The sequence below is a fragment of the Triturus cristatus genome, chromosome 8 (assembly GCF_964204655.1).
Source record: "Triturus cristatus chromosome 8, aTriCri1.1, whole genome shotgun sequence".
In the NCBI taxonomy this organism is placed as follows: Eukaryota; Metazoa; Chordata; class Amphibia; order Caudata; family Salamandridae; genus Triturus; species Triturus cristatus.
This window is the reverse complement of record NC_140591.1, coordinates 359,127,928-359,136,530: the sequence shown is the minus strand read 5'-3', so window position 1 is coordinate 359,136,530 and position 8,603 is coordinate 359,127,928. Positions and strand designations below refer to the sequence as shown.

Genomic DNA, 8,603 nt, shown 5'->3' with positions numbered 1-8,603 from the left:
AGGTGTCACTCATAGTCGTTGAATGTCTGTAAGATCCGTCTAGGAATTCCACATTCTAAGTAATGTCACAGAACAACTTATGCAACTTAATATAGGACACTACAATGTCACTCATGATTACACTGAAAATATGAAAATGTCACACATATGGAACATGAAACCTTGGCAGCTATGCATACAGGGACGCTCAGGTTCCAGGTTAACTTGGAATAAAGAGGCTATCCAGAATCAGCAGTCGAAGTCTTTATTAGATCAGCATACGACACTCCTATACACCGACGAGAAACTAAACAACCTCTACAGTCTAAAAATTTAAATTACATTAACAATTCAGGGTGTTTAAATACAATTACAAATTCAGACGCTATTTCGTTGAAGTGACGCATTAGAGGGCTACGTTGAGCTAGTCCGCTTTTTAGGTCTCGGCTAGCGATGGCTGCGCTTGCGCAGTCTCGCTCGCGAGATTTAATGACTTTAAGAAGAGGGGCTTGCACCCGCCCCTCTTCTCTCCTGTTCTCCATTGGCTGGCCTCTTAAATGCTGGCCAGCCACTGGAGAAGAGGTCCAGTCACTCCGATTATGCCCCGTCCTTTTCGGATCGGGGGGCGTGTTTTTTGCGAGAAGTCTCAGGGAGGAGACAACAGCAAAACACGCCCCCAAATCCGAAAAGGATGCTCCCTTTCTCCGAGGCATTTCTGCTGTGCCTCGGAGAAAGGCGGTGGTGTCTTTCGGTGCCCTCCATTAAATTCGATCATTTATGTAGCAAAGAAAATAAAAGTAATTGTCGCTTGCAGATTTTAACTCTCAATGTCTTCAGTCTCTCACATCAACATTTGTGCGCGCTCTCTCGGCTCGCGGGTCATCGCTACACAATTCAAGCTGTTTTACCGAGCGCCAGGCACGTTTTACGAAAACCACCCCCTCCCTCACGAACATTTATTTTATAGAACTCTGGTTTCTCTGCCACAATGAACCGTGCTTGGACTATGGTCTCCGCTCTGGCAAACAGTACTTCGACCTCCTTACCTTCCTTTTATGTTGTGGTGCTACAACTCGGCGCCATTTTGCGACGAACCGCGTACTTCCACCACAGCCTCCGAGTGCAATGGCCAATCCGTCTGGGTTATTACATGACTCGGGACCAGCACGTCCCCGCACTGTCCCCTAGTGCACTTCAGTGCGGATCCGACAAGCTCCGCAGTCCGGGTCCGGAATCGGCAGGCCCAGCCGATAGCTTTACATTCGGCCGTTCGAGGCTGTAGAGTCAGCGTTGAATGCCTGCACCTAGAGGTGACTCGGGTAATTTGCTCTCCAGGTCCCGCAGCAACTTCGGTCCTCTGGGGTTGCTGCTGGTACTTTGCTTGTTGTTTCAGGCCGCAAGCACTCGCAAGTTCGTATCCTTTCAAAGTTCCCTTTTCAAACAATCATTATCAACGCCAAGTCTGGCCCTGGCACGGTAGTGCGATTTTTGTTTAGTATTAATAAAATGTGACACTTCAGACAGCAGTTTCAGCAGAGAGGACAAAGAAGGAATGGGCATGGAATCCAAATACAGAAACTGAAACTTCTCTATCAAGGGGAAACATCACTGCCAAAGTTCAGAGCTTGTGAAAAAGCGACCAGCGAAATCACTTGCTAGTTAATGTTCGGGGGGGGGATAAGCGAAAATTTGGGGGGGCGCTGAATCTTTAAACAGTAGGCAGAGTGGCGCTGATTTCGGGGGTGGGGGGGCTGAATCTAGGCAGAGTGGAGCTGTGGGGGTTCTTAGAAGGGGTGAAGCAACAGCGAGGCCTCATTAACATGCAAATGGTCTTTTTAAAGACCTGTGAACTGCTCAGGCGCGGCTTTGTGTCTGCCCGGGAAGCGGTCTCATCCCGGGCTGCCACACACGACGGGGGGGGGGGCTGAAGCCCTTTGAGTTCAATGGGTGTTGCGCGCCTGATCACAGGTAAATGTGGGAGAGAACGGGGTTGTTGAGCAGGGCCGGGCTGGCTTGCCCGGGCATCGGGCGTTTCCTGTAGCAAAAGTGCTTCACAGTTAACCTCCCCCATGACCCTCCAGCTGGTCCGACATAATTGCCAGGCCTACTTTGGGGTTCCAGTTCGGCCCTGTTGTTGAGTATCCTACCCAGGGCTTTAAGTGGGATACAAACAAATGGGTGGGGGTGGGGGGCGGTGTTGCGCGGGGTCTATACGACTTGTATTTTGCTGTCTCTTTTGTCATTGCATCCAGGCATAATGATACAACAAGTAACATGATACCTACAACAAGTTAGGACTATTGGCTTTGTCAATCGTTGTTAGTTGCATAAGATAAATTAGCAGTAACTGTGGCTTGTATATAATATTGAAAAAGCATCCACTTGAAGCCCTAGTGACACCACGACAATGTTACTGCTCATGAGTTTCAAAAAGAGACAACAATATAATCATGCAGTGGCTGCACTCGACAGATTAAGAAATATATCCCAAATTATATATAATAGTCGGTAGACGCATGCCTCTACAGTGTTCTCTTAGATTTTGAAACCAGAATTGGTCAAGTTCGTATCCTTTCAAAGTTCCCTTTTCAAACAATCATTATCAACGCCAAGTCTGGCCCTGGCACGGTAGTGCGATTTTTGTTTAGTATTAATAAAATTTGACACTTCAGACAGCAGTTTCAGCAGAGAGGACAAAGATGGAATGGGCATGGAATCCACATACTAATCATGCATATTAGTCTGGGCCACTGGCATTTTGCTATGCTGCAGCGTTTTCCTCATAATTATGGATTTGCCAAACTTCCCAAATAATGCTCGCATAATAAATCTCGCTTTTGAGAGTGATTAAGCTATTGACATTGTAAATAACAATGCCGTTTCTTTAACCCCTTCCCTGCTCATGACGGAACCGTTCCGTCATGAGCCACGGTTGTCGTGTGCTCATGACGGAACGGTTCCGTCATGACAATCCTGCCGGCGGCCGCTCCGCCTGCGCGGCGCTGTTTCCCCGCCTGTGCGGGGCGACAACGCAAATGGGCGGAGTCATGACGGAACCGTTCCGTCATGAGCACAGCTCAACTGTGGCTCATGACGGAGCGGCTCCGTCATGAGCACAGGCCCGCCGCGCTGCCCCCCTGCCCCCCCCAGCGCTGCAGCGGAATGTCCGCAGCAGCGAAGGGGTTAAATGTTTTAAAAACATAAACAAAAATAATGTCATGAGCAATGCCAATAGCTCTAACTTTAACAATGCCGAGACCGTTGCATTGTAAATGCTTGTTATGTCTTGGGCTGCTGCTTTTTCCGTGATCCACGTTCCAGAAAACGTAAAGGGTACGGCCCTCTGCGTTCTAATTCTTCCATAGCATGCTGCGTCATTGCCTACGCACCATCTGTGACGTCTCAGGCCGTGCGCCCGTATATGAGTGGAAGGGAGGCGGCTTTTCGCTCCTTTCCTGTCCTCCTCCTGTCGCGCTGGTCCCTCCGCGCGCGCTTACCCCGTCCGTACCCCGAGACGCTCCTACTCCTCCCGAAACCATGATCATCTACAAGGACATGCTCATCGGTACTGACTGCGCCGTACACTGCGGCAGGGACTTGGTTATTTGGTGGTTTGTTGGGCCGCTGCCGGATGCAGGCTGTCTGTTGCGCATACCGCGCCGCCATTATGCTGCGGGGAGGAGGGCTTCGGGGCCTTAATGGGGGACGGAAACCGCACTTTATAAAGCGCTAGAACCGTTTAACTAATCTCTAGTGCCGGTTGTGGTAGCCGTCCTTGTTTAGGGGGCTTTGTTATTTCTCGTATGGATCTTTAGACATCCGTGTAATCACGTTAGTCGAAACGCGTTTCTCGGCAGCACTTTAAAATGGGTACGCCTTTAAGGGAGGCCTGTACTTGGTTTTTGTGCGTTTGTTACGATGCCACTGTCATGTACTCTGATCACTTAAAAAGAAACGTGGGGAATTTCGCTCTGTTTAGTGTTTGATGGCGCTGCAGGGGGAACGAGGTATTCCATGTACCTTCTAGGGAATGGTAGTTGGCGCCTTGCTCATGTGACTATGAGGCTGCCTGGCGTGGACCTGCTCGCTGTGCCGCCGCCTCACCACCTGTATGTTTTTTGTTTTTTGTTTCAGGAGATGAGCTGTTTTCCGACATCTACAAAATTAAGGAAACTTGTAACGGTATCTGCATTGAGGTGGAGGGGAAGGTAAGTTGCAACTGACTGCTTATCTGGATCACTTAATTCCGTTAAATTTCCCTTCACCTAACCCTAGTTCGGTCGTCATATTTAGTGCTTGAGTATGACTTGCGTACCCCTCCCTAGCGTTTGAATGCGTGCGTTTCGGCCTCCCAGCTGCAAACTTCTTGAAATGCTTTACATAACGCGCTTTCCAATGTGCTATCGAAAAGTCATTCAGTAACTGTCGAAAGCATTTGTTTTTTTTATCTTATATTTTGGGCATTACTATTAATAGAGGTCTTTCTGGGAGATTGGCACAGTTTCTACAGAAACTCTAAATCCGCAAACTAATTAGTCCCTTTAGGATTTCGGTTGTCGCCTACGGGTTTTTAAAATTAAGTTATTTGCTATTTTGCAGGTTGTTACAAGAACGGAAGGGGGTATTGACGATGCACTTATCGGGGGGGAATGCGTCGGCAGAGTGCACAGACGTTAATGTGTGCGTGTAGTCCATAGCTTTGATCGCGTTATCTTCGTTTTAATGCTATGTCCTGTTGATGTTTTAAATGACTGCATCTATTGATAGACCCTGAGCTACGTACCATTGCTTTGGGGTTTGCACTAAGATGCTAAATCAATTTCTTTGCGCTTTCTGTTTGTTAACTTGTTGCAGTTCAGATTGAATAAAAGAATACACGCGTCAAGTACCAGTGCTCTGGTTTAGCTGGAACTTATAAAGGGTGTGGGCGGATACTTGCTGAGGTAAAATAAATCTGTTTGACAGCCTACACGTTATATTTTTCAGAATAAAGGCCAAACTTGACGAGACCAAGCCTGATCGGGTGAAACCATTCATGTCGGGAGCTGCTGAGAAAGTCAAAGCTATACTCACAAACTTCAAGAACTATCAGGTAGTTTATTCGCAGAACTTGATGTAACGGATGTTGAAACATAGCGGCACTGCTTTTCAAGCGTGCTTATGTCTTTTGTCCGGTCTTAGCCCCCTACCTGCAAATTTTGCAATGAGAAGTGCAGCTAAGCTATCTACAGCTCTGGTCCAAGAAATATTGGCATCTGCTTAATGTCTGGCTTGGCTGATACTAGTCAAAGTTGCTATGATGATCCTCTTAGGACACCTTTGATCTTCAAATGAAACTTCTATTCGTCTGAGTGACTTTGCGTATCCACTTTTTAGCAGGACCAGTGCACACATGGCCCTCTGTGGTAACAGATTTTCTTTGCCTTTCAGTTCTACACCGGGGAAAAAATGAACCCAGAGGGTATGGTTGGATTGCTGGATTACCGTGAAGATGGAGTGACGCCATATATGATTTTCTTTAAGGACGGCTTAGAAATTGAGAAATGCGTAAGTATGTTAGACTTGACGTAACGGTGTTTAACAATTGTGTGTAATAGTAAATGCGAAAAAAAGCTCTAATGGAGGACCCAGTTATGATGCACGGCCACGTACGGTCTGGGAACGTTGGTCATTAGGTGAATTGAATGCCTCGGCTCGACAGTCCAGTTATTGCCCTTTGAACAATTGATTTTCATGCACGTTCTTAAATTGATCAATTTCAGATGGATTATTTTTCATCGGCAAGTTCTGCATCAGGTGCGACCATGCTTGGCTCGCTTCGACTCGTAGAGTCGAGCCACTGGAATTGTTGCTGCGACTTTTTAAGCAAGACTGTCATTTCATGTTTTCCTGCGTAAATGTAAACGAATTGGTTTCTGGCTCAGATAAAATGCTAGTTACTGAAGCCACTACGTTACCCCTTTTGTTGTGCCGTGATAGGCATTTTGTTTTGAGGGGGCAGTTCATCTTTAAGCTGCTTGTGGAGGGAACAACTTATTTCCACATAAATCCAGTAAGTACTTAAAATGTCAGGGCTCTAATCGGGAGGCTGTGCCACCTGGTCCAAGTTTGAAAATTCATACTAGAGTCCTCAACTATTAAATAGCTTGAAGAGCAGGTGTTAGTAGTCATTATTGTATATTGAACTACTAAAATCCTAACTCTACGGTTACATTTTGATTTGAAAAGCTTTTTATGGAAGCAGGTGCAGCAATGGCAATCTAGTGGACCTATTGGAAACGTGGCTTGTAACTTTGTTTATAAGTACTCCCATGTATTTGGAGCTACTATGTCCTTCAACCCCCGTCCTATTATACCCCAGCGTGGAATGCTCTACCAAAAGCCTATGACAAAGCCCATAAAGGAGCATCCTCTGACCTCAGTTAGAACTGCGTTTGTTTGTACAATGGCACACTTGGCCCTTTGCTGTATTCTTGATTGTATCGTTTCAGCGTTTACTCCGTTTGTCACATAGTGGTATGCTGTGGAGTTATGTGCATACTTGTTAAGTAGACTAACACAATTTATTTTCTTTATTCCAGTAACGACCTACATTAAGCACATTGGATTGATCATAACTGGCTGCTGCTTTTTCATCCACACAAAAGGACTGAGTTGCGTGTAATTGGACTGGTATCGCCTTCAGCTTTGTTCATCTATTCACCCTGACTCTTGTGGAGGGCTTGTTATAACCAAGTCAAGGTTTGGTGAAACAAAATGCTTTGCACCCTCCTCAGGATAATGCCCAAGTCCTTTTTCTAGGCTTTATAAGCCATGTGCAAGAGGATCAGTGAACGTTTTCAGCTATATACACTAGTCTTGTTGACTTAGTGTTAATTGTCATTTGCAAGATTGCATTCGTTTGAAGGCATTCATCTAGAGGAACCTAAATGACTGGCAAAAAACTGTTTTGAACCCCAAATAAAGCATCTTCAATTTTACCGTACAGGAGCTTATGCATCAGATCTGTTTCTTTGGTGACTTTCCTGCAGCTTTGCGAATCGGTGTTACAATCTGGATGTGATTAAAGATTTTAGGAACCAGCAGCTTCCGTTGAACATAATGACCCATGTTAGCAGGTACTGCATAACATGCATTATATTAATGAAGCTGTAAATGACAGCTTGTATTGGTACTAGATTTTGATTAGTTGTACAGTGGCATTTCCTTCTCTAGGCATCATTTCCCCTTTGCTTTTAGCAGACTTTCTTTTCTTGCAACATAGCTTTCTTCTACCTCTTGCATTTTACGTTGTATTCTGAGTAGGGGTGGGCAAATCAAATTCTTGTCGCCCACTCTGCATTCTTGTAACATGGATTTCTGGCAACTTTGCCCACCACCGCATGGCTGAGAATTTGTCTCCTAGATCAGTTTTTGGGTGACAGAATAGTTCTTGGTGAGTGTCCCAATTCGGGTGGTTGTAGCTGTTCGTGTTGGGAAATCTGCTGCTTGATTAGAAAGTGTCTTCTGGTGGCTGCAAAGACGCAGCACCGTCTGGTGTGCTGGGTGGTGCTGTTCACATTGCATAATACGGTCCTGGTACTAAAAATCAATCGCATACCAATTTCCTTCTGCAGAACTGAGGTTCTGCCCACCCCTGAATCTGAACTTAAATCTTTTGGACTATATTATGGGTACTCAAACACTGATTGGGCAACCCTCGTGAGCCCAGTAGAATTAGGGCAATGGAGGTTGAGGGTGGTTGAATCTATTCCTTTCCAGAAAACTTGAAGCAACTGTTTTTCAAATTCATATGAAACTAAACTACAGGGGCAACTCTTCAAGCCACCCCTGAACTAGAAGTGAATGGTCTCGGTTGACCCAACATGGCACGTTCTGGTAACATTTAATCATACATTGTAGTGTTCAACTATAAGCAATCTTAGTAGCTATTGCATGATCCCTAAAAGTCAAAACTTGAGACCCCAGTTCAGTGGAGGTTTAAGTACCTAATTGAAAACTATATCCCATTTCAGAAGTCAAGCTGCTCAGACGCAAGTCAGTTTATTTATGTTTTGATTTCTATAGTGCAAACATGATTCTGAGCGCTTTACAAAGAATGACACGTCCAATATCAATTAAGAATACACAATACGAAAAATCAGTTACCAGACAAACTAATCAGGAGAGTCCTACCATAAAAAGGAATATAGCGGGCTGGGGAAGGAGGGGGGGGGGCACAATGCTGTAAAGGGGAGCTGTATCAAATAAGGTACAATGGTTGTATCAATGAATTCAAGCAGCATCCAGTGAGGTACAGTGGTTGTATCAACAGATCTGAATCAGAGCATGAGAAACCTAGGCCAACTTAAGGTAAGAATTTGTCCATTAGGAATCTTTTGGCTTCCAGTTTAAAAGCAGTCGAGATTCTGCGTACATCCATTGGAAGAGATATTTGGGGCAGCTCCAGAGAACTCTGACAAGATCTCTTTGCTAAGGGTGAGTGGTTTCAGGAGAAGTCGGTTTCATGAGGCTCTCCCATCGCAGGTTAATTCAAGCTTTTGCACTAGGTACATGGGAGTTTTGAAGTGCAGAGCTTTGTGCGCCAGAACGGCAATCTTTAACAATGTGCGCTTTGTAAGGCA

The 8,603-nt window shown here is 45.5% G+C and overlaps 2 non-coding genes and 1 pseudogene across 3 annotated transcripts; all 3 read left to right on the top strand.

Annotated features, from left to right (window-relative positions):
• The first annotated feature begins 3,389 nt into the window (after nucleotides 1-3,389).
• On the top strand, nucleotides 3,390-6,969 carry LOC146802126 (translationally-controlled tumor protein homolog; annotated as a pseudogene). Its single transcript, XR_014968030.1, has 6 exons — nucleotides 3,390-3,544; nucleotides 4,114-4,187; nucleotides 4,579-4,659; nucleotides 4,966-5,071; nucleotides 5,410-5,526; nucleotides 6,561-6,969. The product of XR_014968030.1 is annotated as a translationally-controlled tumor protein homolog (transcript).
• LOC146802128 (small nucleolar RNA SNORA31) lies at nucleotides 4,731-4,859 on the top strand. Its single transcript, XR_014968117.1, has one exon. It is a non-coding gene; the product is annotated as a small nucleolar RNA SNORA31 (small nucleolar RNA).
• Nucleotides 5,271-5,335, top strand: LOC146802127 (small nucleolar RNA SNORD58). Its single transcript, XR_014968383.1, has one exon. It is a non-coding gene; the product is annotated as a small nucleolar RNA SNORD58 (small nucleolar RNA).
• Nucleotides 6,970-8,603: the final 1,634 nt, after the last annotated feature.